This window comes from Rhopalosiphum maidis, chromosome 2 (assembly GCF_003676215.2).
Source record: "Rhopalosiphum maidis isolate BTI-1 chromosome 2, ASM367621v3, whole genome shotgun sequence".
Classification (NCBI taxonomy): Eukaryota; Metazoa; Arthropoda; class Insecta; order Hemiptera; family Aphididae; genus Rhopalosiphum; species Rhopalosiphum maidis.
Window position 1 is genome coordinate 80,009,923 of NC_040878.1, and position 26,993 is coordinate 80,036,915.

At 28.5% G+C, this 26,993-nt stretch overlaps 1 protein-coding gene across 3 annotated transcripts in view; it reads right to left on the minus strand.

Moving 5' to 3' along the window:
* LOC113551894 (cell adhesion molecule 3-like) overlaps positions 1–26,993 on the minus strand; it is a 405,828-nt gene that overhangs the window by 259,294 nt on the left and 119,541 nt on the right. For all 3 annotated transcript variants that reach the window (XM_026954455.1, XM_026954456.1, XM_026954457.1), the window contains exon 3: positions 21,721–21,777. The gene's annotated coding sequence lies outside the window, so the exon portion shown is untranslated. The remainder of the gene's footprint in view (positions 1–21,720; positions 21,778–26,993) is intronic.

Below are 26,993 nucleotides of genomic sequence, written 5' to 3' on the forward strand. Positions count from 1 at the left end.
ATTTTTTTTTAATATGCTATTCATATTTTATAATAGCTATCAGGTATTAGTGTCATGGTTGTGTCTTGTGTTTATTCCCGAAAACCACTAGATTTAAAATTTTAAAAAGCGTCAATGTTTAACGGTAACATTGTACAACAATAATCAAAATCTAGAGAAATATAACATTCAGGTTCCAAACCCTAATATCGTTGCAAGCCGGTAAAGAGAACTCAATTACATATGCCTTACGCGTCTCGCTGATTACTATAATATTTCGTTCGGACTTTATATTGATACACGTGCCCTACGGACTAGAAAATTAAAAGGCTTAGCTTTCCGGATAGTCGTTAAAAGGACGAAAGAGTTTATTGGTGATACCTCTACAAAATTCAATTCATTAGTCTGTGGACGGCAAAAAAAAAAAAAAAAACTTAACGATTTTCTCGCCGTGTTATATCATCGCCTTTTCAGTCAATTTACGGGGAAACGGACTTGACAACAAACCGTCAATTGCGCTGTCAATTTACTTCAGCATTATTACAACGATATAGTATAATATTATCATATCTACTACAGTTATTTGTATTACTATTTTATTCATAAAGCTATCTGCCAAACTATATTGTTACAGCATAGTAATTGCAAGTGTAGCCCTACGATATTAGAGTAGGTAGATGATAAAATTACAATAACAATACCTATTTATATCTAATATATTTTTATAATATTTACTTAGTATATAATAACATAATGACAAATGGCTTAGAAGAGTGCAATCAAAACGAATGAAAACATTCAAGATGTTATTAATTTATTATTATAATATTGCGGCACAGCCATTGTTGGTTGTAAACGGTTTTCTAAGAAGGATTTTAATACGGTTATTAATGGATTTATGATATTCTTCTGAAGTTCGATAAGAAAAATGGAAAAATTATCGCTTGTGGAACGGCTGTATAAATATTAAAAGTTATTGTTGTTACATATTATAGGATTTGTTACGATAAAATAAAAAATCATCCGAATGCTCGAGAAATTAAAATACAAATCTAACTATTTTTAGCTCTAATATAATGTTTAAAAAATATAATATACTACTACGTTTTTACGTTTAACTCCTTCTGTTAAGTTGTAAAAAAAAAACTATTAAATCGCACAGAACATACAAAAAATTAAATCATTAAACTAAATTTCTGTTGAGATGAAAAAAAAAATAAATATGCTTAAATTGATTGCCGGTATAATGAAACGCGTCTGTAGCTAATTTATGGCAATAAATCCAAAGCAACGGAATGAGAACAGTAAACCTTAGAGATTCCCTGACCGACTTAGTCGTGTTGTTTTGTCCAACAATTTCATCTGAAACTTGGATAATATGAGAGGACGTGTACCATATGGAAGGTTATCAGTTTTATTTTCTATACATGTTGTTCACCGCCACGCGTATGTTTTTAAACCGCTACGGATTCAGTTATCATTCAATACGCCGTTATAACAGTGCGATTCGAGAGGACGAAAGAAATGCGCCTGTATAAAAATATGACATAAGCATTAAATCAATTTAAAACACTAATTACTATTTTAAAAACTAATCATCACATGCATTGTCAAACATTCTGTATCAGAATAATTATAAGTAATTAAAAATATATTTACCATTTCTATATAATGTAAAAATAATAAAAAAATTATATATTATAATTATATATTCTATGTACTATATTAGCGTCAAAAACACTATAAATATAAAAACAACAATTTTCTTAAATTTCAATAAAAAAAAATATACAAAATCAATTAAAATACAGACTATTCAATTTCACCTTTACCTGAAAACCTATATATTATGACATTGCAACAATAATTATTATATTTTCGAGTTGTATCAATTTTGAAATGATGGCGAACTACTCAGCCATTTCGCAGCATAAAACTGTTCTGATCGCTAATACCGAGTAATAAATTTCATCATAAACGTAAGCACCACGACAATATAATAAAAATAATTACAATAATATTAATGATAATAATATAAGCGACCGTGTCTCGGAGGACGACGATGAACACAATATATACGAGTATACGAGCTATGTTAATATTATTATTATAATAATAGTGTTTCCTGCTAAAGGGAAATAGTGGCGAAAGTCGTCGTGTCGTCAGCCCATTTGATTAATCGTTGTGATCAAATATAGTATATGTATATATAGTATTTTACAAAGTAGCTTATACATCACATATTGTACAAGTTGTCGGTCGCTCACAGTGTTTCAGGCACACCGCTCAGCGTGTAAACAACTACAATAATATAATTAACAGCGTCCATAGTATAATACAGACCCGTAACAGATCAAATCGAAAAATTAAATCGCGAAGAATATTAAAAATGACAATAATTATTAAATACCACAATATTATGTCGTTGCTATTTTTCATGCATACATATCGGATATAGTTTTAATCGTTTATTATGTAGTGGCATGCGTGATTACTGTTCGTTCAATCGGTCAATCGGAATTTAAAATTCTATTGTTTGTTTAAAATTATTTCAAGTATAACTAATAGGTATTTCAAACAAATATTAAAATACCTATCCCCTCACACATCTCGTTAAAAGGATATCGTCAAGAACATTTGTGAACGGTTTTCTAGATCGATATTATCTGGTTGTTTTGAAACTCGCGGCCTTCGTTTTTAGTATTACTGCAGCTAAATTTCAACAACATATGATGAAAATCCTCATGCATGTAATATTATTTATTTTAAAAATGTTAGTGCATTATTCATTCTGCCATAAGACATATCCCTCGTATGTCTTATTACATAAAATATATACATTTTAAATTCAAAGGTTCTCCCGGACGGGGGAATGCTTAGGTAGGTCAAGAGAGTGAAAGTGATGTCCTCCTTGCCCCTCTCGTTGACGATATGGTCCTGACATCATAATACACAAATACTTTCGTTACAAATGCAGCACAAGTATAGGACAGTCCATTTTCGGCTTTCGAACATGCCGTATTATGATTTCCATAATGGACAATTTTCCTCGAGTCCCCGTCCTTTTACCTTATAACAACTAATTTAATCGAATTCGTGCCACTCTTTAAACAGTATAAATAAAACTATTATTTAAAAAATAATATACAGTTTTTGAGTATAACTCAGTATTACAAAGGTTAAAAAATTAATAAATGTATTATTATAAAGAAAAATGAGAGTGGCCAGCAAACACTGATTTATCACCTTGTATACAACGGTATATTATTACAGTTAAGGTTGTTTCACGGTCTATGGAATTCAAATATATCGAACGAAATGTGTCCAAACAGGCAGTGTTGCAAAGTGATATGCTAGTGTTTTTGTTTTATAAACGAAAAACCGATGGATTGTCGTCAAGTCGTACACAGAATTTATTCTGATAACGATTTCTATTATAATGTCTGTGTAAGCAGTTAATAGCGTTTACTGAGTAGTGAGTTGGGTGAAATGTCGACCTATATCATTTCAAAATAAACATTGTTTGAAAAATTATCTTAATAGTCCCAGTCATACATCACTGATCGTGACGTATGGAACGTGACTCCGGGGTTAGCTGATTTAATTAGATTCGTTTAAACTGATATTCATATTGCGCGTAGCAATAATAGTTAATAAAGGTTAGTTTAATAGCTACGCAGAATATAAGTTATATACTTATATATTATGTCATTTTGACTTGACTTGCCTTGACTTTATCTTATTATTGTGTACAGGATTTTGTAAATTTTGAAATACTCAAAGTTTGCTTTAAAATTAAAATTTAAAAAAAAAAAAAAAGGCCTTAGAAAATATATTTTATTTTAAATTTTATAACGGTCAAATTTGTTTCAAAATTAAAAAACAAAATAATGAAACAAATTTTTTTAAACATTGGATATTCAATGGTATACCGTTAGTGAGATGGATAAAATACAGCTATACTGTATTCTTAACCAATACAAATTAATTTTTAAAAGAAAAATCAAAAATTAAAATACGCTTATGCGTGCAATTTTAAAGTTGACTACCGAATGAAATCATTGGCAGACATAACAATAGACATTTTAAAGATATGATAATGACAATGAATTTGTATTTTTTTGAAGAATTATACATTTCGGGAAGAAGGGAAGATTATCGAAATTATCATTTGAAACAATAGATTTACCTATGACGAATAATATGATTTATGAAATTTTAAAGAACAAAGAACTTCGGGTATTTTAATAAAAATGTATATGATTATATGACTTAAGCCAAGCTATTTTAATCAAATTTAAGTTCAAAAATGAACTCGTTATTAACAAGAATATAATTAATAATAATTCCGTTTAAGAAGGTTGTTAAAGAAATTTAATTATACCTAGGATATTATATATTTTATATTTTCATTAATACTATGACAGAGTTTTTGAATCTAAGAATAAAAATCTTACCTAAATGATTAAGAGTAGTAAATAATTTAAAATTCCGTTCTATTTACAGACGTTATATTATATCGTGTTACACGTGTATTATTTCCATACCTTATGAAACTGCATACACTCAAAATAGGACCGTGTTGCGATCTCATCATGATTCCATATAGTTAGTTTCTAATCGTATTGTTTATGGTGCAATGCGTGTTCTGGAATAACAATATCGAAAAATCTCATCTTTATCGGAAAGTGTAAACCCCGATAACTATTAATATATATATATATATATACATTTATAAGCGTTTAGATGTCCGTATTAAGTCTACCAAAATGACTTTTATTTCACGTCGGGCTTGAAGCCAACTCGGGCTGTTGGAAAACCTACACCATTTGTGGGTGTTGTATTTTTTTCGCTTTTCATTTTTACGGCTCTTAAGAGATTATTTGAGTTTACTTTCCGGAATATAAGGCACACATTTTTTTCCACATCGTTTTTCTAACGACGATTTAAGGGTCTATACTGTTTCCCATTTTACTATACTCATATATATATAATATGTGTGTGTGTGTGTGTGTGTGTATGTAATACGCCAACGAAACTAATCATTAAGTGTAGTTCGAGTCGCGTACAAGTCTTACAAATACATTTTCCTATTTTTTTTTTTCAATCTGTATTCATTCTACATTCCGACGCAATCGCGACGCAGACCAAGTGTGGCACGTTAGCAAATCTCGTATAATATACCTTTAAATGTACCAGGAAGTATGATACAGCCAAAAAGCTAATTTTCACAGGCATCATTTGATGTCTACACATGCGCACGTATTATTTCGAATTTGTGTGGGAATACCTCAAATACCTTATGCGTACACTGCACAAATTTAAGAAATGTAAGAATTGAGCAATTGAGCAAAAAAAAAACTTCATTAAACACAATTCCTGATCAGTCAAATAAATTGAGTTTTCTATCCAAAATGATTACCTAGTTAAAGAAAACTAAACGAAACTTAGACTAAATAATAATAATAATAAAAGAAGAAAATGGAAAATAGAACTGTACAATTTTGTTAAAAACGATAAAAAACACTATACAAGATAGTAAAAGTTTTGTACAAAAAATTCAACTATTGAAAATATTACAATTGTTCACTCGATGGTTATTAACTTATTATTTATTATAATACAATATTATAGGTATTCGTAATATTATCACCATAATATTATAAGACTGTCTTTGATAAATGTATGTGTTTCTCAAAATATTTTTATACGTTATAATAAGTTATTTAATTCAATGCATTTTTTATCAATCCCGATTGTCTAATCAGTCGGTATATAAAGTTATAATATGAATAAAAATACATACAACTAAAACACAAGCATACTGAATTATAATGAATTTCAAATTAATTTAAAATTTCAATTTTCAAGAAAATGAGTTTTTATTATGTATTTCCTTATTATAATATTATTTATTCTATTATATTATACTATATAATATATTAAAGAAAATGTATATAACTGTCATTCGTTCAACAATGCTTCTAAAAAAATACTTTCTTTTCAACAGTGTAAATATTAAATATTTATTTATAAAACATGTTTTAATATTCTACACTCAATTTTTTAAATGAAAATTTATGAATATTTTACATGAAATAAGTTAATAAAGACTATAGAGTAAATTGAAAACAATTTACTATGTTGACATTTCGAAAAATTAAAAATATACATTTCTTCAAATTTTAGGCGAAGCACTTCTTTTATGAACCAGAAAATGGTATCAGATAAATTCAAGTTAAATAGTTATACTTTCTTTCTTCGAACAAAAGTTTTGATATTGCACTGCATATAAGTTTCCATATAGCTTATGTATGATTATCATTATTACGAAAATACTTATCATTTATAAAGGTACATAATTTATACAACCTTGAAGCGTTTACAAAGCTTTGCCCTAAAGATGGGATATCAATTATTAACGCGATAAAAGAAAAAAATCTAATATTTTTGATACAATTATTCGTGAGAGTAATATACTAATTCGTTTAGATGTGTCATTATATCACCAATACACAAGAGTGATAACAAAACAACGATTAACCTATTATTTTATTAAATGTTTTTTATAAAATTTTAGAATAACTATTAAAATCTAAAAAAAAAAAATAATTATAACAGTAAAAATCTTTTTAGACCTCAGTAAAGCATTTTTCAATATTTCTTATAAAACACTAATACATATTTTAATACCTATTGGGATAGTTAATAAGCTATTTTTTATTCTCGAACTTAACCAATAGAAAACAATAAGTCAGAGTATCAAACACTAAGTGATGGAGTTAGCATAACCACAGGAGTTCCCCGATGAACAGTTTTATCAGCCATTCTAAATTTAATATATATATATATATAGCTACATTAGAAAACCTAAAACTATATAGTAAACTCTTTTCTTATGCAAACGATACGGTCATACATATAAGTATATAACTAGATCATCACAACACCAAAACAGATATGCGTTTAATAATTAATACATGCATGTATTAATTAACCATGGTTTAATAAATTCTATTAAATCCAACTTTATAGCTTTCACGAAAGATATAAGAACTTAACCAAATTTTAATGAAATCAAAATTCACGATTTAAATTACTAAATAAATTACTGTTCATGCAATTTTATTAATAAACATAATACATGAAATGTTTAGGAATAATTATATTGGTCAACACTTAAAATGGAACTCACAAATACGTATCATAACCATTAAATTACGAAAATAACATTAAATATTCACATATGAAAATTACTAAATATACTACGCATCATCTGTTTTGCTATGACAGTCGATCCTTCAATAATAATTAGTTATGGTATAACTGCACGGAGATGATTAGGTACTGTTACAAGCAATAAAATACTGAGAGCACAAAAAACATGATAAAAATAATTCTAAACAAACCTAAAACACATATCCTCCTACACAATTATTCGAAGAATGTAAGGTTTTCTCGGTAGAAAATATATTTCGAAAGAAACGCTTTTTATTTTACATACGTATACTCGTAAATTGAATCTAATTAAATTAAAACCAGCATACTACGAAACTCTGCAGAAATATAATGTAGAGATTCCTACCATCCGAATGATCAAACTTACGTTTTTCCCAGGTAGACGTCAAGTTGAATAGCACCGTTTCATATCTTACAGTGCAAATTCTGTGTAGTGTGTGGTATGAACAATACAAAAAATGTGTTAAAATATGGTTAAACCATAACGTTGCAACCATTTAAGAACACTGTGTACATGATATAAACTTCATTAAATTTAATTTGATTCTCACTTAAATTATAATAACATCCTATTTTTTTATTTTTTATTTTCTATTTTTATTGTCTTTTTACGCTTATATTAATTCAATTATTTAGTATTATTGTTATTTATTAATACTCGGATTTCACTAATAAATTATTAGTAATAAGTAGTTATCTTCAGTGGCGATTTGAATTATTATTCTCGCAATTCTTTTACTGTAATTGTACTTAAATTTATTTATCTACGCACGTAAAGACGTAAGATGTAAGTAAAATAAAAATGCACGAAAATAGCAAAAAATTAAAAAAAAAAAAAATTAAATATTTTAATTTATATTATAAATCTCAATTTTTCACGGACACTCATCGCTTCTAAAAGCAATAATTTTAATATTATTAATCTGATGTATATTATGATATTAATAATTATTTATTTATTTATTTTAGAAATTTACAATAAAACGACACAACTTTAACCTGTACGTACCTATTTAAATGTGTAATTATAAATTATGCAAAATGTATTTTACACATTATACATATTTTATGTATTATTTTTACCTGAAATAATACAATCCGTTGGCTAGCTATATCCACTATTGTTACTATCTATCTACCGACTGTCCGTGGTTTTAATTTTTTCTAAGTAAACGTTCGAAGTATTCTACAACCATAAAATGCTGACACAACTTTGTGAAAAGAAAAACCACTATCGAATAAAGTATTTTTTGTGACTTTATATTTTAATAATCATACGTTATTGTCATCGTCGACAAAGCGTTTCATACACGCAGTTATTTTATTACTTGAACGGATAAACCGATCTTATTTAAGTTTTGTAATGACTCGTTGGTTCGTAGTAGGTTCGACATACAACGAATGATCGATCATGTTATTATTAAATAGTTACCAAACAATATTATAGAGGTTAAAATCTGAGGCATCTGGAAACTTTTGGATCACCGAGGATAATGCACAAGAGTTATGTCTTAATACGGTAAATATACGTGTGTTATAGTACACATACACTCCCAATGGAATAACGCGAGATAATCACAACTCGATTTTCGATAACGTATAATAATAATATGTACATTCGAATTAGATGCGTTTAATGCATAAAACGAAGCACACAGTATAGTAAGAATTTTGACACCTTTAATATTATGATATACGTTTAAATGTCCAGTTTAGTGTCAATACAATTGTTTTAAAATGTTCAAAACAACGAAGATAGTATGTTATTCTACAAAACTCGAGATCGTTTAACGCAAAAAATAATCTTTGATCTTCGAGTTTTCGGGGATACAAAATTATTCATTATTTTAGTTCCAACGCAATGATTAGTTAGAATATTGGTCTTTAAAATATTTCCATGACAGATTAAATATCGTGCAATATCACAGAAATATAACCAACAATAATATCTATTGTACGTTATGCAGTTGAACGGTTGTAACTTGCGGTCAACCATTTCTACGATAGGTAGGTACATCGCTGTTTTTCATTTTTTATCGACAGTATAATTTTATATTTTCGAAACGAAACATTATTTTATCATATAGTATGAATTTTACATTTAGGAATTGAGTAAATATATAAATTATGTATGTACTTATAATGTATATATATATATATTTTTATCAGATTTACATTAACCCCTACCTTGTTCCCTTGAGCTCCTATTACCACAAGCAGCTCAAGATGCATTTTTTTTTTTAACCTTAACGCTGTATACTTGTGTGTCAACTCATACATCCCTTAATCCTACGTTACTGTGCAACGCGTGTGTACCACCCGCCACTTATTTAAATCTCGTAAACACAACGACTTCTGCGTACCACGGTGAGTAAGCAAATATGACGTTTTAAAAATCTTGAAAAAGTTACAAACGGACAAAAAAAAAAAAAAAATTACACAAAAGCATGTCTTGTAAATATTTATAATATGCGTCCAGCGCTGGTTCATATTTTTTTACTGTGCTTATTTGAATACTTATTTACCAGATGTAGAAATTCCAATCGAGTTTTAGTTATAACTGTCAACTATACAAGATAAAGTACAATAAATAACGACTATAAATGTAAATAATCGATAATTATGGAAAAATATTATCGCCAAAAATCGAAGTCATGAATGTTATTCATTTTGGGAAAATCATATAATTTAAAATAAAATATGTCAATATAGGACAAATGGACGAAGCCGTTTGGACCTAAAAAAATATTATATACATAAATCAGTAAATAAAATTAATCAGCTAATTTTCAAGGTTTTACTTGATGGCCCAAACGGGTTTTAAAATTGTTTATAAGTTCTGTACAATTTTAGAAACTTCAAAGATATTAGCATGTTTATTCATTGATTTTAAATTATGATTATAGTGTTCATTTGTACGATAATTTATTAATATGTACCAATTCTTTTGTTGTGTGTTTTTTTTTTTTTTAAGTTCTTGAATGTATTTATCAAAAATGGTTTGTTATTTAAATACAAAAATTCTAAAACCTCCCGTGTATTCCATTCAAATACAAAAACAAATATTTTATTTTTATTTAATTTTGATTGATTTAACCTAGTGAATATAATATGTTTTAATATTTACTAATCATATAGCGTAAAAAATAAAAAAATAAAAATAAGAAACTACTTTCATGAATAACTGTTATACGTATGTTGCAGATAAGAACAATAGTCATGGAGCAGATATTTTAAAACCGAAATCACTTACCACTAACAAAAATAATAACAATAATAATGATAATAATCATTATCGTTACAGTATACCCTACATCCAGTAAGATAGTCGATGGGCGTATATTAATTATTATTATCACTACTACGTTTTAAATTTATGACCACGCATACCGCTAAAAGTCGGTCAGTTTGACAATTTGCCCTCGACCATGATGAGCAATTTTTAACTATTATATTATTTATTTCTATAATAAATGTACAAATATATTGGACGTGAATCTATATCAATTAATACATTTTGGAATAATTCAATTATAACTATAGATTGCTGGTCAGAGATTGTTAACTCGAATCAAAAATATTAAAAACCGATTACTTTTCAAATTAATACGTTTAAATTCATTGTAATAAGCTATAATTTAAACATTTTAATGTTACGCTTATCTGAAACAATTCTGATTAAAATTTAAAATTAATGTTTATGTTTTTTGTTTGTAAGAATGAATAAACAGCATTTTTAACAAAACAGTTTAAAATTGAAAAAATTGAAAGTTTCACAATTATTACTAAGAAGTTCATGGCTCTACATGTCTGGCGGTGTTTGTTTTATTTTTTGCACCAATTCGACTCACTGAATCTAAACATAGAAAATAAAAAAATTGAAGAACAATGGTTCAGCAAAAAAAAAAAACAATTACGCTGTTTTTTATTTCTTAGGTAAGTACGAATTGATAAATATAGTGTTGCGCACGTGTTCTGAATGTTACAATATAAAGTCGAAATATAATGTCAAAATTGCATTTGCGAACCACAACAATTAATTTACAACAAATATCTTTGAAATGCTTTAAAATTGCCTGTTTTAAAATAAATTTGAATAAGTTGCGGTTGTTTGAATTAAATATTAATATGTTTTCTCATTAATGTTTTTCAATCATGATTCTATAAAATTTTATAGATTCTCAAAATAAATTGTATTTCATGGTTTGTTCAGACTCAAAACATTTGTATAAACGTTATTATTTCAATTAAGTATTGAAACGGTTGTATAGAATAATTTAGGTCGAAGGTAGCAGGTACATGCACTAGATGAGGCATGAACGTGGTACATGTTAGGTACCCCAACTATTTAACCATTATTAATGCATTAGTTATATTTTGATTTATAGAATTTTTAAGTATATTATAGAATAATATTTTTAAATACTTACTATGTAAACTTTTTTAAATGAAAACACCTTTTTTACTTTACGTAAATTATTGAACTGATTTTTTGTTGTTGAAAAATTGTATGCATTTAAATTGAAACTCAAATTTCAATTATTTATTGAATTAGGTACAACACTTTATGCAATATAGACAAATTGTAAATAGATTTATTATTTAATTCATTATCAATGGGTAATTATAACTGAAAATTAAAAAATATATATATATTTTTGTCAATATCAAAATATTTAAGAGATTAATTCCAATATTTTTGAAATAATCAAAACTTCCATATATTTCCAAACTATAACCGTAAAACTAGTAATATTTTCGTACAATAGGGAAGACAAATCAAATAATTCAAAAACTATTTGTACAAATTCCGATTTAGTTACACGGTGGATCAGTTACACCATAAGCGAGGGTTTAGACTAAAAAATCAAGTTAAATAATATTATGAAAATCTAAATATTTCAAAAGACGGTCTTAAAAATTAACACATACTTACTTATAAATCAAAAAAAAAAAAAACGAAATAAATTAAACAAATTCATTATTATAATAGAAGAAAAATAGGACGTGAGCATGTCTGGCGAACATAATTCTGTATATCATTATAACACAGCAATAATGCTATTATACACCTGCTATATCCACACAAACGGTAGAAGCGCGGTAGTGAGACACCACGTGTACCGCATATAGGTATTATGGATATTATGGTAAACTAAATTTGTTCGACCGCGACCGGGCGGACTACGTGTAACGCACATATTATACTATTATATAGATACTTTGTACACGGGTCCAATCCCACCCGTATAATAACTGCGGCATAGATCGGCCCGAAGACTCTCGCGCAATAACCCATAAGCCCACGGTCTCGAGATGATTATTCTTATAACCGCCGTCCAAGAGTCCGTACGTAATGTGAAATAATAAAACGACATAAAATATCATACAATTAAATTTAATTGTTTTTCAATTTACAATCGTTCAGCGCTAAAAACGATGAAACCGGACAGCGTCGCACATCGCATACGTCTTGTGTCACGTACATAAACTATGACGAACGGACTGTACCAGAATTACACGACGGTACCAGTCAAGTCCGTTGTCAAAATAAGTCATCATTGACTTACAATTTGTCTGTGAATCGGGCGGAGGGACTCTCTCCTTAAATCGAATCGCATAGATAACTTCGAAATGGTAAACTTAAAATAATAGAGATGAACTTGCAATATTTGTCAGACATAAAGTATAATACAACTCGCGATTTGTTTAGGGAAATTTTATTTTGCCGAGGTAGAGAGAGAAGTTCACATAAACCGTCACTACAGTTATCTGTCAATTATTATTACTAGTTCATTTACAATATCACGAATCAAACTCTCAAATTCAAGTTTGGGAAGAGTTTCAAAGGACATCTCTATGTAAATAAAAATATACCTCTATTTCACGTGTAGTTTAATTAACGAGTACACGTTTAATTGAAATTAAAATTCACTTGAGCCTATGAATTTATTCCAGGTTTATTTTTGTTTTTATTAATACACGCGTTTATTATTACACGTGAAACTTTATTTTCAATAAGTCAACGAATACAGTATAATACTCCAATGGCATCTAGTTTCTAAACAGCAGTGATCGGTAATCAGTTATTTATTTTGAACATCACGAAGCATTTGCTTCACCCGTCTGGTTTTTTTTTTTTACTTTAACACTGCTCATGAAAAATGTATTTTTAGAATAGTATATGTACAGATATTTTTTGTTTTTTACAGCAATTATCAACACACACACACACACACATATCATATTAAATCATAATTCAATACGTTTAATAAATATTACTTATACTTTAATTACACGTGAACAAAAAACACGTGATCACGTGAATCTTGATTCATGTTCAAATCCGAGAGGTTTAATAAAACAACCTATCGCATTACTGTATCGCATCTCATTATAATACTTTCTTTTTAAATAAATATAATTTTAATATGACGTAAAATGTAGACGTTTCTTCACTTTATTTTTTTTTAGAGAATTTCAATGCACCCTCACGACCTTTATTATCCAGTTTTTGAAGTATATTTATATAACATACTGTCAATTAACGTAGAAACGCACTTAGCACAAAAGTTTCAAAATGGTAATGCCGTCACGCATTCCCACACTTAATCTACGTAACTACATCGTCTACATCCCCCAAAAATTACTTATAAAATGAGCCATTAAGGCGTCTAATGTCTTATGCCAATTTAAACTCCTGGTTTATAATAATGTTAATTTATAATTTTATAAAACTCAATTATTTATTGTTTAAAAATTGTATTTTATTTTGTATGTACCTACGAAATATTATTTTATTGCACTGTAATGTATAATTTAACAGTTATATGCAATACTAAATAACTAATGTACATAAGAAAAAAGCTATTTATTATGTAGCGTTTTAGTCAAATTATATTATTGTACTAACATTTTTACCGTTAATGGTAAATGATCTCTTTCACCCTCTTGGAAATGTATGTACTAATATTATTATGGTCGTGGTGACAATGCTATTATAACGGTAAGTTGTCTTTCGTCGACCTCTGCATTGTCAATGAACACAGGAGCATCGAGATACGATTCAATTACAAGTCTCTAGGAATCTTAACAATAACTATGTTAAAAGGGCAAAACCTTTTACATTATTAACAATCTTACTCGACATAATTGTATCTTATAAAAACACGAGAACGCAGATTATCAGCGTGATTGAACAAAATATTGTAAAATTAAAAAAGTAAATACTTTGGTTGGAATATAGTAAATTAAATCCAAATCCAATCAAACACATCAGTTAGGTTAGGTAGATAAATCGGTGAATGTGTAAAAAAAATATATTAAACCTATACTTCATTGCAGTAGACTCCGATTTATTGAGACACACCTACCGTGCTTGTTAATGTGCTTCGATTAAGTTGCTGTCCTAATTAACTAGTGTCTCTATTAAGCAGAATCTTCTGTTTAAATTGTATAAGAATACAATTTTAAATTTTTTAATATAATTTTATATCATTGTGTGTACTTAGCTGTGGATAAAAATATATTCTTTTCGTACACATCAATTAAATAAGAAAAGCGCTTTCTACAATTTATATTACTTTAATTTATGAAATATTAAATACTGCTATCCTAATGTTTGTATTCCTTTACAAAGATACAGTGATTTTTTATTTGACAAAAGATACAAGTAATTGAAAAAAAAATAATAACCAGTTTTTTTGTTTTTAAGTATAGTCAATATTAAATTTAATTATTTGTTAATAACTATGTAGGCGGAAAGTGGCTTACACAGGCTTGACCTACACAGGTGATTTTCAATCCCACTAAAAATAATATTTTAAAGTTAATTTCATAATAATTGTACGCATCATTTGTATGTTTTAAGATCAAATATTAAATATAATATATTTATATAAAATAAATTTTGTAGCTCTTTAATGAATAATATTATAACTCAAATTTAAACTCAGAACTATAGATATACTAAAAGCATAGTTGCATAGTAGGTACTGTACATATTCATTTTAATCATCTAAATGACTATTGGTACGAGTATATAGTATTTTTGTTAAAAATTGGTTTGGTGGTGTAGAGTAATGTTTATAACCACGCTGTCTCTATATGATATCGAATATTTATGTAATTTATTTTGCTCAAACTAGTACTTCGCAGGATCTCTGACAAATGGATATTTTACTAATAATAGATTTAATATTAAAAAATTAAAGTTTAAATTGTAAAAAATTTTAATTTAAATCAATTCAAAAAAAGTTAATTATTTAAATAAGTTAGGTATTACTAACCTGAATTACACATATCGATTTTGCACTTTAACTGTTTGTTAAATAATAATTAACTATTATGTTGATATTTAATCATTCTATTTATTTATTTTGTATTGTATACGGATGTAGGAAATCATAGGTTTTTATCCACCAATTAAATAAATATATATATATATATATTATAACATAAATATATTTTTAAAGTTTGAAAACATTAAATACTGCGTTATTAATCAAAAATATTAATTTAAAATTGAAATTAAACCAAACTCAACAATATATGCTTATATATATATATAGACATGATTTTAACTAACGTATCTATAATTTTTCAAATTAACTGGATCAAGACTAAGTATCACAAGTGTATAATGTATTGAACATGAACAGATTTAGTTAAGAAATTAAAAATAAACAAACTATTGCGTTTTGTGTAATTATATGGTAAGTACATAAATTTGTAAGTTACGTTTGCTTTAATCAACAACAATTAGTTTTAATCTATCTATTAACTATAATATTATGATGTGTAACTAAACACGTTGCAGAATACGCTTTCGAGATTTTAAATATCTATTTCGCCTAAAAGCATCCAATTCATGGAAACATCAAACTTGTATTGTGTTTCCTAGTCGTGAACACGTGGTACCTTCCGGAAACCAGAATTGAAAAATGGATTTTGCATCACAATATTACACGGATAGTGTTCCCGAACTCAGAACAACAAATATCTATTTCAGTAAAATATTGATTTCGCCCGACGAAAGGTTAAAAACGTCGCAGCCACGCGTGAATCAAATTCCGCGGCGTGAGTGAAGTTTTTCAGTAGTTTGTAAAGTATATTTTAAATTTACAGGCAATGCCAATAGAAGGGTAGTAGTGAGACAAATTGAACAATAGCTTCGGGTGGTACATTTTTTTAAAGTGTTTTTTCAATAAGAAGTGCTTTCTTATGTTGTACCCAAGTTTTAGAAAACTTCAAGATTTATAAATATAAACAGTCTATTTAGTTTTCAAATTGTATTTTTTTTTTAAAGATAAGTAGATACCTAATTATACCTAATAAATAAATTATGAATATTAATTCTTTCAGTTTTTATATTCAAATAAATTTGTTTTCGCATGATAATTTGTCATATTATGAAAATGTCAAAACAAGGGATGCAACGTGTTCGAAGTTATGACACTCTCCAATCACAAAATTATATACATATCGCAAGACAACTTATAAAATACTTATTAATTTCAATCGTCTTAATAAGTTATATATTTACTAACCACATTTTTAATATACTATATTCTGTAACTCCATCGTAATTGAACCTTAACCGACTCTTTCCAAAACAATTTGTAACTAACCATACTTAATTCGTAATTTTTTTAACCAACTATTTAAAATTTAATCTCACCGTGTTCAAGTGCCCATCGTTTCTCAATATTTTAACACCTTGCGTTTCTGCTTATTACTTTGTCACGTTATAATAATAGAGGGACAATATTATTATGCGATGAGAAGACGCATGATTGGCGTAAATAAAAACTTAAACACTAATAAACATAAACTTTTTGCTTATAAGTTATAATACGGTAAGAAAATATACACAACATAGGTATATAAACATGTTCTGGTTGTCACAATTGGTCACAAATGTAGTTTGTGACGTGAATAAAGTGTTTCTATTTTGATGTAAACAAACTAACGTAGCCTATTGATGGTTCTGAGGAAACTTTGTCGCAATATTTAGTTACATCAGTTGACATTTGATGAATGCTCGAGGAGATTGGTCAAAGGTTTTTCAAACTTACGTAGAAGTTCAGACGGTACGCCGAATTTTTGACTTTAGCGTTATGAATCTCGCTGTTCCTCAATAGACAGACACCTTTAATTTCCGTTTTGTTTATACGTCGTCAACTCTATGAATAACACCGTGTCTTTCAGACAAACGTATTCTCGGCAACAACACCAATAACACGGCAATAAGTCCCGAACTGACACTTTGACGAATACACATCGTTATTAATAAAATTACTTTATTTTCAGAATGCAAGTCGAGTATATGTACTATTCTAAGTTATTATGCAGTACATCTAAAAATTAAAATTAGACGGAACTAATTGTTTCTCGGAAAACGCATCGTACGATAATAACGCATTAAACTGAGATGTACGTTTGAACAGCTTTTACCACAAGTCCTATAACGGCAAACTATACGGAGAGGACAGATTATGAATACAGCAGCACAGCACTATCATTTTATTCGAGACTCTCAAAGAATTTCCCATGCGAACAGACAATTTTAAAAGACTTCTGGGAATATGTTATTAATTTTATTCTAGCGGCGCACAACGGTACAGCATTAATGTATTATATAGTACACGCCACCTTTACGCGCACAATACGTGCAAATGAAATTTCACGAATTCACATACGGTACACATAATATAATCGCAAGGCGTGTAAGACTATACTATCATTATCACAAAGAATAACCGGCGGAAACAAAATTACAATTTATTTTTAAGTCATCGCAATGTCATTATTTTTTCAACGACCCGTCTTTAGATTCGGATACGAGCGAGTTAAAAAATTATACTTTTACGCGGCCGTTCTTTTTGTACGACTTCATATACTTGAAGTAGATTATTCGCGCAGTACTTCGAAACTGTATAATAATTATACGATGAGTATTGTCTGAAATTAATTGTCAGACGCCGTATGATATTATATTTATAGTAAATAATATCATTTGATTATAATGGTAGTCCGGAAAGACATTTTATAGACTTTATCGGTTTGTTTAATACCAAATTACAGCCCAAAATTGTGTTGTTTCAAAAGTATATAACATTTTTATTATTTTAAAATGAATCTGATCAATATTTATTTATCTAATTTTTTTTTTTTATAATGTTTAATACTTGTAATATTGATTTAAATTAAATTTAAAAAAACTAAGCTTTCGACCGATCTGAAAATTGCCCGAATGAAAAATGTAACAGTCGTTTTATAACGTACCTACAAGATGCAGTTTGGCCGATGTTAATATATATATATATATATCTACTCCTTCTCTTATTCCTTTGAATGACTTCCCTCAAATACTATTATTCTCTGCCCAAATATTTTAATACGATCAGTCGAATGTTCTCAGCGCATATAGATCATTCTCTCGTATTATTGTCGTAATTATGCATATCATTATAACATGTTGGCCGTCCGATTACCTTGCAGCGTCCTTCGATAAACCCGATCCTACACACACACATCATCATACACCTTGACTGCGATGGACTTCCACAAGACTACGCGACCTATCCGATACTGCCGTACAAGACTTTCGAAAACTGCTGATGCTGGTAAATATTTCGAATGTTTAATTGATTTATACACACATCACATCCTGTCTTAAGACGTGACCGTGCGCCCGCCATGTACTGTTGTTTACGCCCGGCACGTATCGTATGTCGGCGGGCGATGAGTAAAAGAGGTTTGCTATTTGCTTCTATTGAACTAACCACCTTCTATCACGCTAGTCAGAACGAATTTATATTATAATTAAAACTAGAGGCTATAATAATACGGTACAACGGACGCGTGTTGTACAGCGATAACTGTGATTAGAAGAACTGAACGTAGTAACTGCGTTTCGGGGCGTTCTTCATTCGGTGGTATAGGTGGTTTACAAATGCACGATGAATTATTATTAACGTTTTGGAACGCGATAAAAAAAACTGAAACCTGAGATTTCATGACAAATAATATCAGATGTATAAGTGACACGCAACGGACACTCGAACGACGAGTCGTAATAGTATTATATTATAATCGTAAATTTGGGAAAATAGCGTTATCTACGAATATAAATGCAGGTATACGTCATATTGTTATTATGCCTACCTAATGAACTGTTCAGCGCGCCCGGTGCACGACTTTCGTTACTGCTAATAACACAATACAATCTGGATTAGAGCAACCGTATTTACAACACTGTAATATGCATTTACGGTGGTTTGAGTTCGGCAGCATCGCATTTATAATATGAAATCTTGAGGTATGTACATAATAGGCACTGGTGAAAACGTCGTCGCGATAATAAAATAATATGTAGTCGGTGATACATTTTTAAGTTAAATATATAATATATAGCTTTGTTGTAAAACTCATAAAACGAATTGATTAAAGATCATTCGATTACCGTGGTTTATATGAATAATATATTTTGCATGTTTTATTGAAGAAAACATTTAAACAATTCATATTATTTTATTATGTACCTTTGCGCATTATGAATGGATGGTAATATTATATATATATATATATCATGGTGTACACCGGAAGATGATCTATAAAAAGACAGAAATGACGGTTCACCTGAACGTTTTCTTTAAATAATGAATTTATTCAGAATTTCAATGTAACTTAAAACTATAGTTTCAAATATAAGGTATGCTATTTATATCTCATTTAAAAGTATTCTGTTGATTAAAATTTCATTTATTTTTTCAAATGAGTATTGCTTTTTTTATATAAATAATTCTTATGCAAAAATATAATACCATATTTTTATAAATTATGTAAAAACTATCTGATTATAATAAGTTTTCTAAACTAAACTATTACCTACCTATTTTCTTTTTGTACTTCATGTTGAAGTATTGCTAAGAATTAAATACCTACTAAATACCTTTAGTTCATAAAGTTTAGTAATTCATTAACTATTCCGTTTTAATTTAGATGTTTATTCATATTTCTTAACAATTTAAATTTTAAAATAAAAATGGGATTTTCATATTACAAAAAAAAAAAGGAAATGTGTTTGTCTCCTCACACGTCACTCCTTTTATATTATAAAACAAATTTAAATACTTGAGTTTCATGTATACGAAATGGCAATTACATATTTTGCGCTTACCAAATTACCAAATCAAAAAATATGTATTGATTATCATTAATTAAAACACCTATACAAAACGTGGTAACAAGACTATACAAAACAAATATTAAATTATTATTTAATTTTAACCACGGCGATAGATAATTATTATTACACGTCTAAAAACTTAAGGATTTTCACTCAATGTATTATTTTTAATATCTACGAGATAAATCCTAATTTATTTTAATGATATGAGTCACTTTTAAATTGGTAAAGTTGATAGGATCAAACGAAATAATTAAAATGCATTCGTATTATATGTACTGCGGAAATATTACGGTACGCAGATATTCGCCGAAATTCAAAATAGCTTTTCGATATAATATAAGTACTTAACATACTGCGAGGGGACTAGTGGTTATTATTATTATTATTATTATTGTTGTTGTTGTTGTTGTTATTTTAATGGGACACAACCGTAGGGTTCGGCAAACTAAGAACATGTAGGTATATTGGCGGCAGCGACGGTTGGAGATTGTGGTACTGGCGGTGGCATAACTCCAAAGGCCGGTCCTCCGAGGAAACGGCCGCGCACAGCATCTGACGGTCGTGCTGGGGCTAGCAAGTCTCGAATAGTCTCTCGACATTATAATAGATATACCATATATTGCAATGATCAATACGTCGACACGAGCAGTGCATTCTGCGAATTTGGCTTTTACTATAAACATATAATATGCGGTGGACGTGGAAATCACGGGTCTCGCGAAAAACGTACACACCGCGACTTATCGGATGGATACGTGTACGTACACGTCGTACGTAACACAGGTAATATACAACAACACGAATATGCCCCACACATCGCTATAATTGTACAGATGGAAATCAAACAATAAATCAAACTGTTGTACGACATGTTAAATGCACATTATGTTACGCACAGTTCCGTGTATGCATTAATTGAAGTCAAATATACGTTGTCTGCAGTTACTTCGGTGCTTAGGCACCTAACCACGGTATACTATAGGTAATAGATACGTTGGTAAAATGTTAGCTTCGACCGATTTCAGAATTATACGACAGTAATTGTTATCGGCGGAATATACTATTTAGCTATTACAAATTAATAAATATAAATATTATAATTTTAATTTCCTTCATCTTGGTTACAGGAATTAGTATTCTACCAAATTCTGAAGACGCTACGCGATCCCGTGAACGATTCCATTCGGAGGACGTTATGTTAATATTATAATGATAATCAGTATTAATATTATATCGATGTGCGGTGCATTACTCAGGGAAAATCATTTTTCTATTTCAATAATATTACTATAAACAACAATATTTACCTTTTTTTTTTCTGTCGTTTAGAGATTTTTTACTGCGTTATTGCTCAATCAATCATTCTGAAACACATACAATCATAATATATTATAAACAGACAATAATAGTCTAGTTTTAATCATTCGATCAAGACATTATCATAATATTATTATTGTGACGAGTAATATAGTAATACGACGAGTTTACGTCGAATCACAGCTAAAAAATTAAAACACAATGACACAGACGAGTACCAAATTATCCTGAGAACATACTCGTTCATACATCACACTCGAGAAAAAATTAACTGGAAATTAAAGTTGGCATTTTTTATATTATTTTTTTTCGGAAATTTAATGTTTTTATTCACTCAATTTTATTAAAATGAAACTTTTTTTTTCCACGAAAAACAATAAACGTCGTTTATGTTATACGCTTGTTTACGTTTGGATTTTTGAACTTCATTTGGCATTTTAACGTCGCGCAAGTACAATAGTAATAATAATCTATAATAAACGGCACTATAGAATTATTATAATAGTCGAGACAATAAATTTATTTCATACAGTGTACATAGGATTTGTTGTCCTTGAGATTGCGGTTTCGGTCAAGACAAAAGGAAATATACACAATATTATAGTTGTTAACTGCTTAAATACAAGGTCAGATATTTTATGAATTTGCATATCTAAACCTAATTTTGCTATGGGGAAAATTGTATTTTTTATATTTTTAATTATGAAGCATAATTAGTCTATTTTAATAGTTTCTAAGTATATATATTTATCTTAAAAAATTTACACAATTATTGAATAGTATTATCGATCAAAAGTATTATCAAATTTAATTATTATTAGGTGTATTTTTACTCTTATTCTAATTAGCTAATTGATAATCATTTGTTGATAAAATCTTAGCCACAAGCTAATTTATGAAAATGTACCATTACTATGATTAATTGTGAATTGCAACTCACCATAAATAAAAATATTTTTAAATACATGTCATAGTTAATGGTATTTTTTAAGCTGTTTTACATTAATACATTTTAACACTTAAAAACAATAATAATTAAAAATAGAAAAATATTTTATTTTTCAAAAATGTTATTTTAAATAAAAATCTATAAAAAATAAACTTTTTTCGAAAATTTAATTAAAAATGAATGTTTACTTCTTGTATACTAATTGTAATTAGCGCATTAAAGCATTCACAGTAAAATTATATTATAGTGTGTATAATAATATGTATGTACAATTTCGGGCCCTGTTAATTTCTACATTGTGTTATTATTATCTCGTTCATAAAATGCAATAGACCTGAGTACGAATTGGCATGTACTATTATAGCTGTTATTGTAATATATACGGGCCGTGCGTAATAATCGCCTAGTCAAATCTTGACCTTTATGCAATTCGCATATTGTACGACTATAAAGCCTTTGTCGACGGGTATCAGACAAACGATCCATTATAGTATTGTTAAAACATCACATAATATACGCGGTGAATAATATATGTGCACCGCCGACGTCCGATCAATAATAACAAAAGATGTACTCGATTCACTTTGGTAATCTACGTAATGAGTATTGCTATTGTAATTTTGGATTTTTTTTTAATACAAAACGAAACTAATATTGGACCAAATGCGTTTTGTATTTCAATTTACTTTATATTGTTCAATTAGCCTGCGTTTGGATGAGTGCACGCGACAATAATAATAAAAAAGAATACCGATATTATACGTATACAAACATTACGAACGTTAAATGAACACGAAACGGTATCGATTATCAAATGTTATGGGAGAAAAAATAACGATAAAATATGCATCTCAAAGACAGAAATCGATGCGATATTGCCGGGTAAACGTAGACGTGTGGTAACAGCGATATTACACACACACACACACACACACACACTACGATATATATTATACACTATATATTTATAATAATAAAAAATTGTTATACACAATATATATATATATATTCCAAAGTGCTACCAATGGGTAGCCACTTCGCTAAAACAGTCAAAATTTATATCTAAGAGTCGACAGTAATTCATTCGCATCACTTACGCTCTTTGTAAACAAAAAATTGTTTTACGCATTGTGTGATAAAAATTTGAATAACCCCCCTCCAAAAAAAAAAGTATATATTATTTTTCTTCAATATTTTTTAGATGATAATTATTAACTCTTTGAATATTAATCATTAGTGCGAATTATATTATACACAACGTTATTATATTTAATTTAGATACTCAACTACTTAACTTAAATATTAGATTAACTAATCGAACTAAACGTACATATTACTAAACATATTATAATTTTGCTAATAGTTATTACGTTGTGCGCTACATTTGTCAAAAAATGATACGGATTGATGCAATCGCGGAGTACTATACATTTCAAATAAAAATATTATGTTGGATAAAATAAATGTTGTAAAAAAAATGATAATTTTTAATTTCTCTGACGACAATCACGTTAATATAATATATCCTCGCTCGATGTAAAATTAACGCGACAACCAAGATAAGACCACTCTCGGTGAGATAAAAACAGGTATGTTGTATCAGCTGAATCTGGTATTACTTCGTAGAATAATATTATGCAAATTATAAAAATGCAAAATAGATGTTTCTACCTACCTGCACGTATTACTCCGAAAAAGGAAATCTCGCTAAAATAGCAACAATGATGATAACAACGATAATAACAATAATAATAACAACAACAATAATTTATAATACTATTATACAAACGCGATTAAGACGAATACACAGATTGAATGTTACGTTATTTCCATGAATGATGATTAGTTTTCAGAGTATGGTACAGAGCTTAGCTCCTTCAAATAATTTGCAAATGACAAATATTATAAACATTATTAAAAGCACGTACTATATTATTAGAGCTAATAATGTTATTATTTTAGTCGTTGTGAAATTAGATTCTATTTGTGTACCAAGCCTTTGGGGTCAACGGTTGAAAGTTTTGACCGACTTACCTCTTGAAATATTGTACTTTGTCAAAGGAAATAAATGATTAAAACAAATAATTAAATACCAATACATTTTTATTGTTTTGCTGTAGAATTAGTTGAACTTTTGGTTATCTAAGGTGATTACAATGACATGATATTATGTTTTTAAATTTTGTAATGTCACAGTGACTCGAAAAGGGTCCGTAAAACAAAAGCACTTATATTAATAAATTTAATACTTTTGAAAATGAATACAGATGCACCGTTTAAATTTATTTTAAAAGTGATTTTAATTAGATGCAATCTAATAATTTTACTCTTTCGGCCTTCTGCGAGCTATTTTGCAATTATTTCTCAATTTAGAACACTAATCGTCACACGAAAAATTCAAAGTTCTTATTAAGCCTTTAACTGCCCAAACCCGTTGTGACGCAATTTTCAACCACCATTGTATCCTAATAGTTAACAATTCGATTAGGTATTAGACATATAAAAAGAAATTAGGTGTTCCAAAATATCGTTTCGTCCCAGGACACTAAAACAGTGATTACAAAAACCCCCAAGGACTGATAGTATATAATGGTGTTATTGGTTTTAGTTTATTGCAGTATAAAAAACAATCAACGTCGTACAGCTTTAATTTTGGTCAATAACGTAATATCAAACTATCAACTGAAATCCCAACTAAACCAGGTCTTGCAATCGATTGAAAAATTGGTTTTAAACATTATTAATAAAAAATCGTTAGCATTATTTTAAGAAGTTAAAAGTGAAATCATAATTTAAATTGTTTTTATTGATAAAACAAATGCATAGTGAAATCAAAATAAACCACAATCGATAATTTATAATAAAATAATAACTAAAAAAAATAAATAAATAAATAAAATTTAAAACTCAAAAATTTTTCAAAAAATGTTGTCCATCGGTAAGTAATAACACTAATAACTAACATTTCATTTTCCAACTCCGCTAAGTATCGCACGATCGACAGTAGATTTATTTGTACAGGTAATAACCGAATCGAACAATTTCATTTTGATTTCAAGCCCTGAACTGGACAATTTAATGAGTTATAAAATATCGTGTTACATACATAGTGTATAATAACGTCAGTATAACGGTGACGTGATAAAGACGTATTGATATGTTAAAAATTCAATTATGCTCAGTTGTGTATGTTACGCGTTCAAGGATCTCAATATTTATAAACGTGACTGTCATTAACCCATTTACTGTTGTCGACGTGTTTATTACCTTATTAATATTATTATAAAACTATCGGTGTCGTGTAACGTTCGGAGTTCAGACAACAGTGTCACATACAAACGTAATATTATCATTGGTCGAGTAACTCATTTTCTTTAAAGTTCTCTATCACCACCGGAGGAAACACAATAAAACTGCTATTATTGCGCGCATGTTAATTTATAGGACCGTTAACGTCAGTTTTATAGCATTTAATAATAGGTTAGCGAACGTCTAGTGAAACGAAAACAATGAAGCGTGTTCTTTTAGTTTGTTTGTGATTATTCAATTGCGTACATTAGATCTACGCGATTTGTACAAATCGAGAAATTTTCTGAATAATTTATGACTCTGAACAAACGGTACATTAAAACGTAGAGACATCGCGACTGGCGCGTGAACGTACAAAATAAAATAGCTATTAATAGCAATCCTTATAGTACCAATAGTCATTCATTTACCCGTTGAGATTGAGTGATTTATTATTATTAAATTATTTTAGGTACCAACCCATTCGCTTATGTGACACAAAAACAAACGAGTGATGATATACTATTATTATTTATTAATATGAAATTTCGTAAATAATGTATTTTTATCGGTCATTATATATTTCGTGTATTCCGATCATTTACGTTTATCAAGTACTATACTATTTAGTATGAGGTTGGTGTATAAAAAACCACCGAGATAATAGATCAAATTTAACTGAACATTGAACAAGTTATATTTAATATTTACAAATAATTTAAAACGATTTTTATACCACAACCGTTGATTATAAATACTAGTTTTTATAATCGATGCTATAACCTAATTCAATGAGAAAAAGAAATAACAATAATTACGATAATACAATATAACCTATACAATCTCAACATTATTTCATACGTTGGCTAACCATATTAAAACTAAATTATGAGTCACAAAATGTAAAACTAATTTTTCCAAAAAGAAAAGAAAATCGTGCCTATATTATATTTGATATTTTAAGTTACATAATAACATCATAGGCCACAGCATGGTCTAAAAATTTTCAAAGAAACCTTTGTGTTT